Here is an 18006-nt window from a genome sequence, read left to right on the forward strand (position 1 = left end):
TTCCACATAGCTTGGATGGAGTGGAGCATGGGAAACCTCAGGGTGGACAGAAGGGGCAAGTGCACAGTGACTTTGGGACTTCCAAGGAATAAATTCTCACAGGAAGAGGGCACTGTGCTCTTGGCTGGGGACTGAGGAAAACTGAAAGAAGAATTTGAGGAATGATCAGTGCTTTTTGGCTATTTAAAACTTTCTCTTTATTATAGATTTAAAAAAATAGACACGCACATACGTTTATAGATAGTAGACTAGGATTAAAGAACCTCCTGTTTCTTAAAAGACTTACTGATAATTACTCTACTACTAAGTCTTTTTGGAGAGAGAACTGTCTTTGGGAATGCCTACATGGTGTGGGATAAACATGAATAGAGGAAGATTTAAGGGGACAGGGGAGTTCACAGACATTTCAAGGAAGGAAAGACAAGTAGAGAGGAAGGAGAAGTGTGTCAGTTACTTCTTTGACTGTTACTAAATATCTGACCAAAAGGAACTTAAAGGAGGAAATATTTGCCTAGTCTCAAGTTTGAGTCTACATTTCATTGCCATAGTGAGGGTGTCTAGAGGCCATGGATGCAGGAGTATGAGGCTGCTTACTCACATCTCTGTAGGCTAGGAAGCAGAGACTGGGCAAGAAGAGGGACAGGGCAACACATCTCAAGCTCCCTCCACCCCAGCGATCGACTTCTTCTACCCAGGTCCCTTCTCTCAAAGGTTCTACAGCCTTCCAAACAGCGTCCCCAGCTGGGGATCAGTTGTTCAAATCCCTGATCATGTGGGTGACATTCTTCACTTAAACAGTAACAGAAAGATGAAGCCAGGAAGTTTGCTGGGAGGAGGAAATGAGAGCTAAGGAAAAATCCATGGTCATTATATTTGCTGCGATGGAAATTCCAGGATTGAGAAAGGGTGTGGCTTGGAACCACGTGTCACTGCCACACCGCCCAAAGAGAGCCTACACATGTATGAAGGTGTAGCCTCAGTTACAGTGAAGACCTTGGGTATTGGGGATACCAGGACCCTGGGATTGCTATCAAGGAGAGCATCTGGTGGCGTGGAGCTGGCCTGAGACTAACAGACAAGATGTATGTTCCAGAGGTCGCAGAGGCTGAGCTGCTTAGGGCATTTTTGAGCCTAGAAGATGGTGAGTGAGTCCCAGGTGTCAGACACTGAGCGATTGATATTTCTGGACTTGGGTTTTGCTTTGACTTGATTGTGACTGTGCTCTGATATTTTCCTCTCAGAATAAGAAGCGTGCAACTCATTGTTGACATTTTAGGAGCCCACAATTGAAACACTTTGGACTGTTAAAGAGATGTTGGGGATTTTTAGACACTGAACTTTTAAAAGGTTGAGTTTGTTTTTTCCTAAAGACTATGGATCCCTTAAAAGTTATGTGTATATTTTGATATTAACATGAGATCTCGAGTGATAAACAATAAAGAGGCCGTAATTTAATAGTGATATATTTGTATATCAGATCAACAACGGATCAATTGTGCTAATATTTATTTATATATTTATTTAGTCAATGTGACACAAGCTAAAATACCTCCATAAGATTGACCTATAGACAAATCTGTGGAAGCATTTTCTTGATTAATGACTTATGTGGGCGGGTCTAGCCCAGTGTAAGTAGATCTACCCTTAGGCACGTGGTCCAGGGAGGTATAAGAAAGTGAGCTGAGCAAACAATCAGGAGCAAGTCAGTAAGTAGTAAGCAAGCAGTATCCATCCCCTCCATGACCTCTGCTCCACTTCCTGCCTCCAGGTTCCTACCTTGAGTTTCTGCCCTGACTTCCCTTTATCATGGACTATAAGGTATAAAATAAAATTAACCCTCTCTTCCTCAAGCTGCTTTTGCTCATTCCTTTATCATAGCAACAGAAAACAAAATTGGGCAAGGAAGATCTCTGTGTAATTCTGAGAAAAGGTTCTCTCCTTAAAGTCGTGCTGAATTGATGGTCATAGGTATATAGGGAGCAGAAACAACATTCAAGTTGGAATCTTTAAGCATTTAAAACATATGTGATGGGCTGGGGGAGACTACCCAACAGTGCAAGCTTACTGATCTGAGTTCAAACCTCAGAACTCTGACATGAAGGTTGAAGGAGAAAACTGACTTCACAAAATTGTTCTTTGGCCTGTACACGTGCCCACGTACAAACTGTGGTGGTTTGAATAGTATGATCCCCATAGACTCATGCTTTGCCCAAGGGGAGTGGCCTTTTAGGAGGTGTGGCCTTGTTAGAGTAGGTGTGGCCTTATTGGAGGAAATGTGTCACTGAGGGGGCTTCATGGATTTCTGTGTCCCCACTATTCCAGACACAGACAGACAGACAGACAAGGGAGACACACAAAGGCATGGAACTCAGCAGTAGGCACATATACACACAAAAATAGATTCATATATACACAGACTAATATGCACATAAGTAAATAATGAAAAATATTCTCTACTGTTGAAAAATATATTGGCTGAATCAAGGGACAATAAACGATTCTGCCAATGTCACACCCAGAGTGCCCTCTGTCCTAATATTTTGTGCTCTAGTACATAACCAGGAATGTCTCCTTTTACCTGGAATCTGTGGAAAGTTCCTGGGAATTAGGTGGCAGCCTTTGCCTCTGGTTCTTGGTCCTGTTTGCTTCCAGGGTCCCTGGTTCAGTCTCTCGTCTTCAGTCCTTGGCGATTCCTCTGGGTTGTTCCAATGTCATCAAGAGAAAAATCTGCTTTTGCTCACAAGAATAGCTCACAATGCAATCTTGAGAAGATATTGCCCAATTTTTCTGCTTTTCTTTGTCATCTTTTTCTTTTCTTTTTTTCTTTTTCTTTTCTTCGAGATAGGGTCAAGGCTGACCTTGAATTTGCTATGCTGCCAAGGCTGGCCTTGAACTCCTGTCCCTCCTGCTCTTCATTCCAGGGACTGAGAGTACAAGCACCCAATACCACTCCAAACTTTTCCCTCTTCTAAACCAGAGAAGTAACCTGTAAGTTTACATCTATGTAGTGGCCCGGCTAGAATCAACGGTTGGGCTTCCAGATTTAAGCCAGACTTCTTTGTCTTGAAATATTCATTTATTCCTTAAGAGGGTTTCTCCAGATGCTAATTGTCACCCCAGGGAGCTGACAGCGAGGTTCTCAGATTAGATACGTGGTCAGCAGAATGTGGGGCAGTTTTCAAGACCTAAAAATAAATTTTAAGGGAAGTATATCTTTACACACAAAATTGAATTAATCGCGGGAAGTGTAATTTATAGCCACAATACAGATCCAAGAGGATCTAATACAAACAAAGCACAGAGAATTCACTCTTCTGCTCCTATTCCTGAAAATATTGCATAATTGCTTCCTCTTTTTATTGATCATGTAAATGATTTTCGTTTTATTGGTTCTGACAGCTCCAGTATTGTCATAGCAAAATGTGAGACTTCTTATGGCTGGCTTTCCTCAACTCATTAATCTGTGTCTAATCTATTAACTTTTTTAAAAACATTTTTAAAATGTACCGTGTGCATGCATGCATGTGAGCATGCGTGTACCAGCATGCCTGTGTGGAAGTCAGAGGACAACCTGTGAAAGCTGGTTCTTTTCCTCCACTATATGGGTGCCTCAGGGTTTGGTAGCCATCTTGTGCTTGATGGTACCTGCTGAACCATCTTGCCAGGCCATTAAAAAACAAAACCAAAACCAAAACCAAAAACAAAACCAAAAACCAACTACGCTTGCGTTCCTTATTTCTGCTCTTAGGATACCTGGCCTAACTCAAACCACCCTAGGTGTATCCTACAAGACACAGAGTTTTCCCAAGGGCCAAGAATGTGCCATTCATGTTTGAGATGTCCTTGTTACTTTTAGGATAAATCACTATTTTGTTATTTTGATATTTTAAAAGCCAAAACATCCCTGAAGATCTGTGAAGGTAGAGGTGATGTTTTTAAATCCTGACTGTTTTTCACCCAAGGGACTGACAGGCAGTCTTTAATCACTCAGCATGAGGGTCCTAAATGGGTTTCTCCTTTATACAGAGGAGGGTGAGCCTTTGTAAGTGTCCATGGAGGAGCAATAGACAGGGAGACCAGAAACTCTATTCAGTGATCCTGATACAGCGTCTGGGCCACCATAGCTTTCTGAGCGGGATTCAAGTACCCTATCTTAGCATCACACATGATGCTGTGTTCATGGAAGAGCTGAAGGGACATTTGGAAGCCAGGCTTGATGTAAAAGGCCTCCTACATTTGTGGCAGGTGTGAGCATATCACCTCTTGGAGCTACCTCCCTTCCACCTCTTGCTTCAGCAATCACTTTTGGGAGGGTGCTGGGAGCTTAGAGAGCACTGGCCAAGGCATTGCTGTGCCTGTTGGCAGCTCCAAGTAAATCCGGGTGACAATCTAACCCAGCGTGGTGGTTTGAGTAAGAAACGTCCTCTGTAGCCTCACACATTTGAACACTTGGTCCCCAAGTGGAGGTGCTGATTGAGGAATTTTATACAGCATGGCCTGACTGGAGGAACTGTATCGCTGGGGGCTTGTCCTGGAAGTCAAAAGCCTTATCTACTTACAGTTTGCTGTCTCTGGCTGCTCCTGTCATCCCGCCTGCCTCCTGGTACCATGCTCTCCCTGCCAGGTTGTATGCTTACCCCTCTGGAGCTATAACACCACAGAAGTGTCTTCTTCCATAAGTTGCCTTGGTTGTGATGCTTTACCATAGCAATAGGGAAATATCGAATGCATCCACAAGTCTCAAATCCAGATTTTTTTTTTTTTGAGCGCTATCAGGATGCTCAAATAGTGCTTTCCATTCCTAACTTCAAGTGCAGAGTCGTAGCAAAACCCAGGTGCACTAAAAGATGTCGCGTAAATGATCTTCATGTACGCACTAAGGTACATATGAAACAAGTGAATTGTAGGTTAAGTCACGGGTCCTATCCCTGAACTATCTAGCTACGTACATGCACATACATGCTCCAGAATCTGAACTAGAAAATACTTCTGGTCTCAAGCACTCCAAATAAGGGAAACCCTGAATAGGTACAAGGGGGTTGGGGGGAAGAGTTAGGTTTTCTCTCCTCTCCCAGGCAGTTCAGTATTGTGAAAGGGTGTCATGCACCTCGCAATGTGGAGGAAGAATTGATTCAAAGTTAGAGTTGCCTCTTTGTTCCTGGATGACCTTGGACCCAGCTCCGTCATGTGGAAATGAGGAAACAATATTGCAATACAACCCAGGAACCCAGGACTGTTTTAAGGGCAGACTGATGAGGATTGCACAGTGTCTGCCTTGGTCAGTATCGGCTACTGCTATAGCTAATCTTTGAGGGCCAAGATCTCACCTACTTAGACGTTTATCAGAGCCTGAGAGATGGGATGTCTTGTTTCATTGCCACAGAGCTGTTGATGACGATCCTTTAGGTCAGCTCTTCCGCAAGCTCAACTGAACACTTTTCTCTGCCATGTTCGGTTTTATTCTCCCCAGCACTGGTTTTTGACAGAGACTCTTTCTGCATAGCTAGGGTTGGCCTCCAACTTGAGATCCTTCTGCTTCAGCTTCCAACGTGCTGGGATTACAGAGGTGGGCCACCACGCTTGGCTCTGCATCCTGTTTAGAAGAAAACATGCCACGTACAGGTTTAGAAAATTAAACAGAAGGAAATGATGTCTATTGTCTACAGGGCTTCGGGCAGAGCCTTGTTTCATATTCGGTGCTCACGACTTCTGGAGAGTAGGCCCCGCTGCTCAACGGCAGACTGTGTGATGTGCTTAATCAATCATCACTGGATAACGGATGGCTGCCAACGTTAGACGGGATGGTTGAATAGAAGTTAACGTTTTGTATAATGGGTTGGTTTTCTTCGAATGGTTTTCCTTCAAAAGTTGCAGACAGCGGTTCTCAACAGCTAACACCTTCATCTTTATTTTTAAGTGCTTTCCTATCTCAGAGTTAGGAGATTTAAACAACTAAAAGCCAGCATGGTAAAAGCTGGGTCTCTGTCACTTGTATGGTGGACATTGACCTAGACGAGGCTTTACAGATAGCCTTCCGGAGGTAGTCAAGAAAGGCAGGTCCTATGTATCCATTGGATAATGAATTGTTTCCCGCTTGGAATAAAACCTCTTGTGCTTGCCCTTTTAAATGCAGCCTCACACGTTACTCAGTCCAAAGTTGACTTCCAAGTCCTACCTTAGCAGACAGGTGCTGAGCCTGTAAAGTTTATTGCAGTCAACCTGTCCCTGTTCCAGAAGCAACTGGTCACAGCCATTTCCAACACAAAGCTCGCAGGTAACCCTTCCGTTTCTTTATAGTCTGTTTCCAGGCACTCAGTGACCCATAAAGTTAACTTATAACCAAGCCATTGCCACGAGCAAAGCAAGCTCTTATGTCTGGCCCTAAAATTGTTTTTCCCTAGAACTTTCATGTTTAGAGACAATGACTACCCCTCCCCTCCCCCTCCCCCCTCCTGTCCTCCCCTCCCCCTCCCCTCCCTCCTCTCTGTCCCTCTGTCCCTCTCTCTCTGTTTGTGTCTATCTGTCTGTCTGTCTGTCTTTTTTGGCCTAACCCTAGTCCTTAACCCAGGGTTAAGGAATCCTGTTTCTTTTAAGCATTCTCCTAACTCAGGAGTATTGGATTTCTTAATTTGCCTTCATGAGTGTGCACCAAAAGCCCCCCACACACACACACTGAATGTCCCGTAGAACTGGAGGTGGGGGACCTGCTCGCTGAGCCGAGGTCAAAGACTGCTGTGGACTCAAAGCACCTGTGCAAACACAACAATGGATCAGTTACTGTTTACAGTCTGATGTCCTTTGCTCGCTTCCCCCGTACACCAAATAGGGTGGGTACACGTATTAGAGGGGTGATCAAGGGACTCGGCCCGGAGGCAGGGTAGAAGATGAACCTCATGAGGATCCTTGAACAGCGGATCTCAACCTTCCTAATGCTGTGACCTCCCCATAGGATTCTTTCATTGCTCCTTCATAACTGTAATTTTGCTGCTGCTACACATTGTAACATAAATATCTGTTTTCTGACGGTCTTCGGCGATCCATGTGAAAGAGTTGGTCCATCCCCAAAGGATTCAAGACTCATAGGTTCAGAACCGCTGGTCTTGAATCCAGGAAAGATCTTGTGAGTGCCCGGGATTACTAAGTTACTCAACCTCCTTGTTTTCTAGACTTGAGTAAGCTGATGAGTTCTCCTAATTTGATCAAAGTTACAAGACTAGTGAAGGGCATCTGCTGTGGGGCTTTCCTCACGACAGCCGAGTTTGTTCCACCAAGATCTAATTTTATCCTCAGGCACAGCCATCAACTCTGTGCCGGGTCAGGGAGTAGGGGAACCTGTTGTGGCTTCCGTAAAGCTGGCAAGACCGTGTCCTGTAACCTAGTAATATGCGAAGAAAGAAACCAGGGGCTCAACCCCCATCACAAAAACATCCAGACCCAGAAAATCTTCGCTTCTAGGGTTTTAGAGATGGGAGCTCCCATGAAGCAGTCCTTTAGCATGGGAAATTTAAATTGTGTTTGCAGTAATCTTGGGGTTCTACACAGATTCCTCGGGGCCCTTTAACAGGTACGAGTGAACGTTAGAGACAAAGAAAGCGAAGTTCAGACTGGCAGAACGTGCTGCAGGTTGGGGATTTTTGTCAAACGCAAGAGCTAAGGTTGGAGCCAGGTGGGGCCTTTTGTTCTTTGAGATCCCTGGCCTCTGACTCTCAGGGTGTTTGTAATTGTTAAATACAGGGACAGTTGTTCCCTGATCAAAGGAGGCCCAAGAGGACCTGAAGACAGCAGGGAGCTGGAGGAAGCAGGGTAGGAGAGGAGGTTTAGGGCTTGGCTGTGGCGGCAGGGTGATCCCTCCTCACTTATGTCAGGAATCTGCCTCACTTTGTCAGCTTCTCTCTTGCTGCAATGGCATCCTCTAGTACCCATGTGGCTATGTGGTGTCTGCTGCCTAGAACTCAATACATATTCATGGACTCAAAGTGCATACCAGCCAGGATCTTCGGAGCACTGTACTTAAAAAATAAATCAGATCTGCAGAAATATAATTACTGGACAGGACTTAGTGGGTCTACAAGGCCTGTTGTATCAAGTAATGGATAAACTCAGGGGTTAACATACACATAGGAGAGTTCTCAAGGTTAGCTACCTTCGCCCTTCTTGTCCTGTGTGTGTGTGTGTGTGTGTGTGTGTGTGTGTGTGTGTGTGTGTATTATGTCTCCTTCCAGTTGACCAAGTTCCCTCTCTCATAGGCACAAGCTTGACATGCTGTGTTGGGAAAGAGTGAGGTCTCCACGTTGATGAAAGGCAGGGCTACTCTCAAGGAAGATGTCTTGGAAGAGCCCTTAAACTGCTTCCTGCTCTTGACAGGTAGGTCATTTCCACCACCCTCAGGGGCAATCTAACCCTGAATGAAGATACAATTCACGACTACAAAGTCACCCCTCCAGTCGAGTAGGATGGCTGGATCCTGGAGGCTGGGCCATTTTTGCCTACGTAAGAGCATCCGACAACGGTGTGACAGCTTCTAGTCCTTCAAAATGCCCTGAGGTACAGGAATGGGTTAGAAGTTCTCAGCGGGGCAATCCTGGATTTGTTACAGAGAGATCAATATGCAAGGGGGAACCATGATCAGAAGGGAGAGAGGGAGAGAGGCCATTCACAAGAAACAATGTGCTCGGCCCAGAAAACCAGGAGAACCCCTTGGAGACTGAGCTTGTTAGAGGCCATTCTGATTCCCTCCACCCGACATTGTGTAGTGTGGTCAGCTCAGCGTTCAAGGGTGGGCTGGTTTATGTCAACACGGTGGGATTACCACAAAAGTCATTCTTTGTACTGGGGAAAATGAAAACCAACTAGGTTAACTTTTTCCCCCCTGTGACCCAATTCCTGGCTTTCTCTGCTTTGTCCTCCTCTGACCAGTCCTTTAGGCTCTGTGAGGTGTTGATGCTCATTTGTAGCAATAAGTTTTATGGCATTGAGCCACTGACTAGGGGTATCTTTATTCTGTTTTAACCCACTAAGAATCTAGTGGACAGACTGGTTGCTAAGGCTTTGGCAAAGCAACAAGTGGCTGACACAGGGGGACAAGGACTCGTCCCTTCTGCCATCTTCTTATTCACTCGCTGTCCCCCAGGGGGTTTCTACTAAAGATCTGGTTCCCCAGCTCCAAAGCACGGTCGGAACTCCAAACACCATCCCCAGCCACTCCCCCAGCCAGCTTGCTCTGCGGAGGCAGAGCCTTCCACGCCTTCCCGGAGTCTCCAAGCGCACGCGCCACTTGACTAGCGCTGTCATTGGCTGCTGCCTGTTGCTAACCCACGTGACCGGCTCCGGCACGCTCCGCCCCTGCTCCTGCTAGCCTAGTGCGTTCCTGCGGACGTGCGCTGCTGCCTAGCCTCAGGCTCCAGTCCTCTGCTGGATGCTGCTAACTGTCGTCAGCGATGCAGCCGCCGGCCACAAGGTGGCAGTGCCGTGCTGCGTGTCTACACGCCCCTGGCTGCGCAAGACCAGCCTGGCAAAAGTTTTCCAGTCTTCCAGCAGATGCGCCCAGGCCTTGAGTCCTCCCCGGCGAGACGGAGGCAGGGGGTGGGGGAACCGCCGATGTCCCGGGTGGCTTTGGGATGATTTGCAAGGCATGCATTTGTTGTCACGAGCTCGGAGAAACAGTTTCGGGGACCTGTCACAGATGCAAAGTCTGTTGATATTTTCAGGAGTGTTTGGTTTGGTTTTGGCTTTAGGGACCGTACACCAAGCATCGATTCTAGAGGAGGCGAACAGCACTGACAGCTATTCTTTGTCTCTCGTCTGGGCTTTGCACGGAGCTCGACGTCGTTTCCATGGGTGAGAAATACCACTGCCACTACCTTGATAGCGTTTCTGCCTCCATGGTTCCTGACCTGCCTAGAAAGGGAGGACCCTGGAGATTCTTGTTCTACAGCTGTCCTCAGGATACCCTTAATTCCCAGGCGCAGGGATAAGCTTGTCTGACCCCATTTGACCCCGCCGCAGGCGCCAGGCGTCCTCATTTATTGTGAAGCCTAAGAGTCCTCAAGGCTGCCTGCCTACTCCCCCGCTCCCCCCCCCACAACCACCACCCACCACTCTCCTTGTCCTGTGGGGGAGTCATATGCCTCCTTCCTGTTGTCTAAGCTTCCCTCTTCCATAGGCACAAGCCTGCCCCTCTGCGTTTTTTACTTTAAAACGGGTGTTCTGAGGATTGTCTCTAGTTCAGGTGATGTGAGAGAACTAGGTCTGAGCGAGGTAGACGGCAACATTAGTGGTGATCGGTGCTGCATTGCTAAATGTGGCGCAGGGAAGGGAAACACATCTGGGATTCCACGGGGCAGCAGCAGATCTGTCACTTGGGCAGAGCCTTTGAGCGCTCTCAGGTAATTTCCAGATATCTATTGTTTGCTTTAACCTGACATTCATTTGCATCTGACTGAGTCTGGAATTTTTGCTGAGACCCTGACTGCGCAGGCTATGTCTATACCTTCCTGCCTATGCTCCCAGGAGACGTGGAGACTATCTTGGGTTTGGCTTGGAGGATGTCAATATGCCTCATTTTCAAACTAAAGATCTAGAAGAGACCAGCAAGAAACAGCACAGAGTCTACGTAGGTGGATACCAGAGAATCGCTTGGAGAGATTTACAGGTGGGTCCTGGACTTTGGGAACCGTGGACACACAGAGCCAGCTACCTGTTGCGGGTGAGAGAAGTTGGAGATAGGACTGGGGAGGAGTTGGGAGGGGAGGGGTGGGAGGGTTGCTAAACAGCCTTTGTTTCTAAGAGTCAGCAAAACGCAGATTATACTAACCTCCCTTGGGAGCAGGTGAGTACCACACACCAGGACCCCTTCACCAGAAGGGAGATCTCCAGCAATGGGAAGAGAATTGAAAACCCCACAAGATTACTCCCACAGGAGTAAGAGTCAGCATGAATGTGTTGCCACAGATACACCAACATTCAGGAACAGTTGGACCTATAGGCCTACTGTGGTCTGAATGCTGTCTCCCGTTCCCTAATGTACGTTGGAACCCAATACATAATGAGATCATATTAGGAGGTGGGGCCGATGGAGAAGTGATTCAGTCATGATTACAGGACAAGTGCCCTTATAAAGGAGGTAATTGAAAAGTGTTGTTCTTGCCCCCTTCAGTCATGTGAGGAACACCCACACTTCATCACCTATTCCAGCAAGGAGTGGACGCTCACCAGACACCAAATCTGCCAGCACCTTGGTCTTCAAATTCCCACCCTCCAGAACAGTGGATGAACAATGCATTCTTTGCTCTTTAAGTTTCCCCGTCTAAGATGTTTTGTTACAGAAGCCACACAGACTGTGACAGAAGCCTGAGTCAGAGACCAGTGATTGGCAAAGCAGAGGAGAGAGGAGCTGAAGCAAAGATACGGCAACCAGGAGCTCACACACCGGCGCCTGCCTCCTCCAGGAAGGCCAAGAAGTCAATGGAATGGTCACATCTCAGTTTGTTTGGACTGCACCTTGTAAGAGCTAAAACACACAGATCCTGAGATGGAGCAGGAAGGCGGTGATTCAGTGAGATTTTGTTCAGTTGCAGCATGGGGACAGTAAACATTGACATTATGGTCCTACATGTGTTATCATACATTACGTTAGTGTCCTACGTACGCCATTAGCCTGCTTACTCCTCCCAAAGCCCTTGAGAGATCAGCCTACTTATTCCCACTTCAGAGTCAAGGAAGCTAAATTCTGGGGACTCAAGAAACTTGACTGTGTTTACAGCTAGTAAGTGGCAAAGCTGATATTTGAATCCATGTTTCATGTTTCAGAGTCTTCTTGTGAAGCTACAGTTTTTGTCCATGGTGAGTCTTATTCTATTCCTGACCAAACCTGGCCCAACTTCCAGGCCCTAGTCTAGCCCACCAGCCATGCAGTTTCCTGGCTGCGGCCTCCCCTGCTTCACTGTGTTTGAGGGGCTGAGTTGCTATACCACCCTAGGTGGTGGGGTGAGGGGGCTCTCTGATGAACCCCCTACACATCTGTTACCTCCTTCAGTGTGGGGAGTGGCTCTGTGGAAGGTGGACAGGATCTTTGGAACCTCCCCATGTGATCTGAAGTCTAGTGCAAACTCCAGACAGTAAATTAAGAGGAACCATTTTTGGTCAAAGGAAACAGGGAACACTCCAAACCAGACCAGATTGACTTTCTTCTGTGGTTGAAAACATGGATCTAGATGTAATTACGACTGGGAAAGTCCTGCTGGAAGATGTGCCAAGGTGGTCTCACTGGAAGAGCACATGTTCCAAAGGGATCAAAACTCACTTGGAAGTGTATGTTCCTAAAAAAAGAGAGGGGGGGGGAGACAGAGACAGAGAGAGACAGAGAGATACAGAGAGAGAGACAGAGAGAGACAGAGAGAGGGAGAATGAATATATCTTTTACTATTTTGTATTTATATATTTATTCCCTTTTGCACTAAGTATGTAATTTGGTGCCTTACATAAACCATGGAATAATTAGGCTTTCTTCAGGATGTGAGGAAATTTCTTACATCAGAGGAACCTACTATCCAAGCTAAGGTAAGAATGAAGTCCCAGCCACAGGGGTGATGGAAGGGGGACAATGAAGATAAGGTTCATCTCCAACCATCCATCTATGACATGCAGTGTCATAGAAGGATGAGTTCTTTTCAACCCTACCTTAGTTTTGTGAATCATTTCCACATACCCTCCCGTTCCCTGCAAATACACTCAAGCCTTAGAAGAAATAGGGCATGCAGCCTGGACCACGAGTATAGACCCAGACAGTCCCTAGGTATGTATTTACACACCTGTCTCTGTAAGTGTGGTCCCCAGCTTCCTGATGGTTTGATTCTGGCAGTAACTGGCTTTCCTAGGAGCATAGTGGCATGCTCACTAAGCATGGACTCCCTGTTCTTTGCTAATCAAATCTACCTGGATACTCAGAAATAATGAGTGGTGTGAGGTAGGCATTGGCCACGCCTACCTGTCACCTCTTTGGGAAAGATTAAGTTTTATTAGAACACATACATGTGTATCTTTTATCCTATTGTCTATGGCTATGTTCAGGGTGTGAGAGCAGAACTGAGACCATATGGATGCAAAAAGTAAACTATTAATTAATTGGTCTTTTATAGAAAACATGTTTTAGATCTTTAATTCAAAGCACCCATAGACATCTTATTTCCCTATACCATAGACATCTTATTTCCCTATACCAAGTTAGTGTTAGGCATGGAAGTACTTTGACCATGGAAATATAAGGCAAATTTGCTGGAAATATCTGAGAAAAAAAAAACTTTTTCTTAATAAGAAAGGGGAATTTGAGAAGTGAGCTTTCTTTCCATTCTGTCATGTGAGGACTTGACATCTGGAGCTGAAGCAGCCATATTATAATCATGGAGGGGGAAAAAAAAACTGCACACAGACACAAACCTGATTCTTCAATAATATCATGTAATGAGGCAAAGAAACCTGAATGAGTGTGAATTGTTCCACATGGGCATGGCCACGTCAAGGACTAGTGCCTCACACTCATGGGGATGGCAAACTAACTCCTGGCGTGCCATCCTCAGAGGGAGGGCAGAGCTGTCCTCATGGTCTGAGTACAGTGTATCCCCGTGCAAATGTTTACAGACAATTGACCGGTCTGTGCAGAGACTAGCAACTGCAGTTCCTCCTCCCAGATGCTTACAACTGGAGCCTGCTCACCTACAGAGAGCTCCTACAGAGGGGTCTGCCCTGGACTTTTGGAGTTCAGATCTAAGGTGGAACACAGAGTTCCACAAAAGCCAAAAGACGGATGATCTCTGGATTTCTAACTCTCTCTAACTCTACTGGGAGCTAGAAGCTGTTGGCGTCTGGAAACCTAGCACTGCTTTGCTAATTCTGTGGCTGAAAACTCCTGGCTTCTTCTTTCTTTAACTCTCTGTGCTTAACTAAGCGCCGGGGTAACTTAACTCTTTATTAGTATTCTGTGCTTTAACAAACGCTGAGTATTCTTTAACTCTCTTTTTCATTTGTGCTTAAATAAGCACTAATTTCTGGCTAACATATGCTGTTTAGCAGCAGGGAATTAAATAAAAGGATTTATTGCTAGAACTCCTTTCTTTGGTGAGTCAGCCAGGAGCCCCTCGCTGGCCAGGCAAGAGACTCGGAGCTTGTTAACTCTTTTTGAACCATAGAAATGAAAGAAGTCACTCACACAGGCAACACAACACACACACACACACACACACACACACACGGGGTGAAGCAGAAAGTGGCTACACCACCTTTCTCATTGCTATCTTTTTATAGCTTAGACAAAAAGTTATCTATGTAAGAAGGAATTACAACATAGATAAAATGTTACATAAAATGAGGAGTTACAGAAAGTATCAATAACACGTTCAAAGCAGTGTTTCATACTGTAAGCTCATTATAAGTTCAAAGCTACAGTTTTGACATGACCTTGCCTTGCCCTAGTGTACACCTGTGACTTTATCCTTGGACTTGAATGTGTTTCCTTGAACACCAATTTATCCCAAGCCTATATATCTCTTTTTAGTGTAATTATGAAGTCTTATTATGAGGAGTGAGCACATTCTATTCTTGGTTCTGACTTTATTGCATCTTTCTACCAAAATGACTAAAACCATCTCTTAAAACTTTCTTCTTAAAATTATTTTAATCAAATCAGAAATTCTATAAAATCATTAATTCATCTAAACAGCATTAATCCATGAAAGTTCATCTCCATGTTTATCTGCAGGAAATTTGTCCAACAGGATAGGCTGATGTCCAGGAATAGTTAAACTATCTAATAGTAACAAGAGAACCATATCAACTGATTGAAACAATCCTGAGATGAAGTCTCTTGGAACCTTGATTTTCAGAGCTTACCCATCGAAAAACATGCAAAGACAATGCTAGCCTTAACCTTTTCTAGATGCTCTTGACACTGCCTCCGATGCTGTACGTAAAAACAGACTAAAGTTCTGTGTTGTTGGGTAGTTAGTACCATTCCATCAAAGTACATATGACCCACCTGACCCCTGTGCTATACCAAAAAAATAAAAACAAAACAAAACAAAACAAAACAAAAAACATGTTGAAGTTCTGTGTGATCGGAAAGTTGGTAGCACTCTAAGTACACATGATCCACCTTATTCAAAGACTTTTGGTGTTTGTCACTTCAGTGTATTTCCTTTATTCCCTCATCAACCCCAGTCAGGTCACGTCTCAGTCACACAAGACATGGCAACATTATTAGGTCACCATGCCTGTGCTGGAACTATCCCCTTTCAGAATTCTTGTCTAGTTAACAATAAAAGTCTCTGGTTTCAGTAACTCTTTGTAGAGCTGAATCCAGATTGCCTACTTTGTTTAAAGCCTAAGAGCAGCTCCTGTAGAAGCTGAGTCCCAGAGAGAGCCGGGAAAATCTATTGATGACTGTAATGGGAGTTGATCATCAGAGAAACTTTGCACCAGGCAAGTCACTGAAACCCAGTATTTCACACTCATTCTCTCCTCACAGAGCCCAGTAGAAACACCATGTTATTTTCGTCACTTAACAGAGGAGGTTTCAGGAAACTAAACAATTGCTTCAAGTTACACAGTGACAGAGGTCAGACTTGCACCCTGGCCTGCTGCCTCCCAAAGCAAAGATCTTAATGGCTTTTCTACTGTGATGTTTCCACAGACGCAAATTGTGCCCCAACTCAGCTATGAAGGAGGCAAGTTGCTTAATTTTCTTCAACAGCGTCTATTGTTTTGTTCTCCCTCCTCTTCCCTCTCTTCTTCCTTTCTCTTTCCTTTTCTTCCTCCTCCTCCTCCTCCTCCTCCTCCTCCTCCTCCTCCTCCTCTTCCTCCTCCTGTTTCCCCTCTTCTTTCTCTTCCCCTTACTTCTGTTTTTGGAGGACAAGGTCTCCCTTGTATAGCTCTGATTGGCCTGGAACTCAGCCCTCTTGTTGGAGCCTCCTGACACCTGGGATTGCAGATGAGCACCACCATTCCTGACACCTGGGATTGCAGATGTGCACCACCATTCCTGACACCTGGGATTACAGATGTGCACCACCATTCCTGACACCTGGGATTACAGATGTGCACCACCATTCCTGACACCTGGGATTACAGATGTGCACCACCATTCCTGACACCTGGGATTGCAGATGTGCACCACCACTCTTAACTTTTAGTTGTCTTGTACCTCAGTCTCTCTGAAACAATACTTTCCTCAAGGAGAGACTGTACCTGCCATTAAAGGATGCTCATGGGCTTTTAAAGGGTGACAGCCACTCTTTGGAGTGGAAGTGCCACTCACACGCGCCTTTGCCAAAAGATCTCTTTGCAACGTAAGTGAATGATGGTATGAGCCTTGGGAGAAGACAAGCAGAAAGAAAGTAGTAAGGCGTGGTGGGGCCCAACCGAAAGAGTAGGTAGCATAGCAAGGAACGGGCTGCTCTCTCCTTGTGGCGACACATTGTGTTTTATCGAGAACTTGGCAGCATTATAATCAGGCTGTGGTTTGTGGGCATGGAAAGCCCAAGAATCCATTGTCCTACTTCAGGGTGACCTACAAAACTGTAGGGTTTTGGAACAGAATTTGCAAGAGGCATTGGACTCATTGACGGTATTGGAGTCATTGACGTGTGTGTAGAGCCAAGCTACAGGGCAGAAGTGTTCTCCAAAGCCTGGGCCACCAGCACCTGCAGATGTTCGCTTCCGGCGTTTCTTCCACTGTCAGGCGCCGTGACCGCAAGGAGCCTGAGGAGCCTCAGGACAGCTTCACAGTCACCTACAAATGTCAGTTCCAGTTCCACGGCCCCTCTCCTGAGTGCGCATGCGTAGCTTTTAATGGAAAAGAAGAATCGTCAAGACCACTCCGACCTTACAGAGAGGACGTGGAAGCAGAGTTCCAAACCCGGGCTTCATTGCTGGGATTATTTTTAAGAGAGCAAGGAAAACAAACCCAAATGGCTTATTATATAACATCCAGATGTTTGGCATCACCCACCCCCGATGAGGAGATGGCTTTCTCATGGTTCATCTGGAGGCTCTGGCCTTGCTGTAGACACACAGAAGAGAGCAGCTCTCTAAGGAGCTTGCTCCAGCGGCCTTGGCCTTGCTCTCCCTGGTCCTTCCAGAGGCTGCGCCTTGAAGCTTAGTTGCTGCAGATGGACCCAGGCTTCAGGAGCCTCTCTACGTCATCAGGTGATTAGCTCCAGCTTGACCAGTGGTTCTCACCCGGTGGGTCACAACCTGTCTGGGGTTGCGTATCAGATATTTGCACTATGATTCATAACAGTAGCAAAATTACAGATAGGAAGTAGCGATGGAATAACGAGGAACTGTATTAAAGGGTCGCAGCATTGGGAAAATGGAGAACCACTGAGCTAGCCCCAATGCCTGGTGAAAGAAATAGCCCCTTTCCAGTCAGATAGCCGACCTGAGGTAGCATGCCATTAAAACACACTGGGTGCTCCTGCTTTGACAGTCCATGGACTACCATTAGAAGGGTACAGAGAAGATCAGCCTGGCCCCAGGGCAAGGATGATCTGCAAATGTTGGAAGCATCCCATGGTTTGGCTGCGATGGGTGAACGCACAGCTGTTAAATCCATACAAGATCAGAGCAGCCCACATTCCAGCATGGCAGATTTGGACTCCTGAGTACCCACCTCTAACTGAGGCGCCAAGGACCCCTGATGGCTTCTAGTGTGGGTAGAGTCAGTTTTCCTTAAGAGTGTGGCCTCTGGTAGGCTGACCATGTTTTGTTGAATAGTCCCACATCTATGGGTGGCACAAATTGGGCTCAGTGAGTTACTGAAAAAGAAAGTAAATGAACCGGTTATAAAACGGAGAGGGATGACTAGGAGGAAATTAGGGGAAAGGGGGGGAGGTATGGTTAAGATACTATGTATGAAATTCTTAAAGAATTAATAAAATATTAATATATGTTTGTGGGCTTTTAAAAAGTAACAGTTTCAGCCCGGTGGTGGTGCACACCTTTCATCTCAACACT

The 18006-nt window shown here is 45.9% G+C and overlaps 1 long non-coding RNA gene and 1 other non-coding gene across 2 annotated transcripts; both read left to right on the forward strand.

Annotated features, from left to right (window-relative positions):
• Nucleotides 1-991: 991 nt before the first annotated feature.
• LOC116883759 lies at nucleotides 992-10074 on the forward strand. Its single transcript, XR_004385783.1, has 3 exons — nucleotides 992-1141; nucleotides 8247-8364; nucleotides 9735-10074. It is a non-coding gene; the product is annotated as an uncharacterized LOC116883759 (long non-coding RNA).
• A 7387-nt stretch (nucleotides 10075-17461) lies between these two features.
• LOC116884134 lies at nucleotides 17462-17570 on the forward strand. The gene has a single exon (XR_004385857.1). It is a non-coding gene; the product is annotated as a U6 spliceosomal RNA (small nuclear RNA).
• Nucleotides 17571-18006: the final 436 nt, after the last annotated feature.

This window comes from Rattus rattus, chromosome 14 (assembly GCF_011064425.1).
Source record: "Rattus rattus isolate New Zealand chromosome 14, Rrattus_CSIRO_v1, whole genome shotgun sequence".
Taxonomy (NCBI): Eukaryota; Metazoa; Chordata; class Mammalia; order Rodentia; family Muridae; genus Rattus; species Rattus rattus.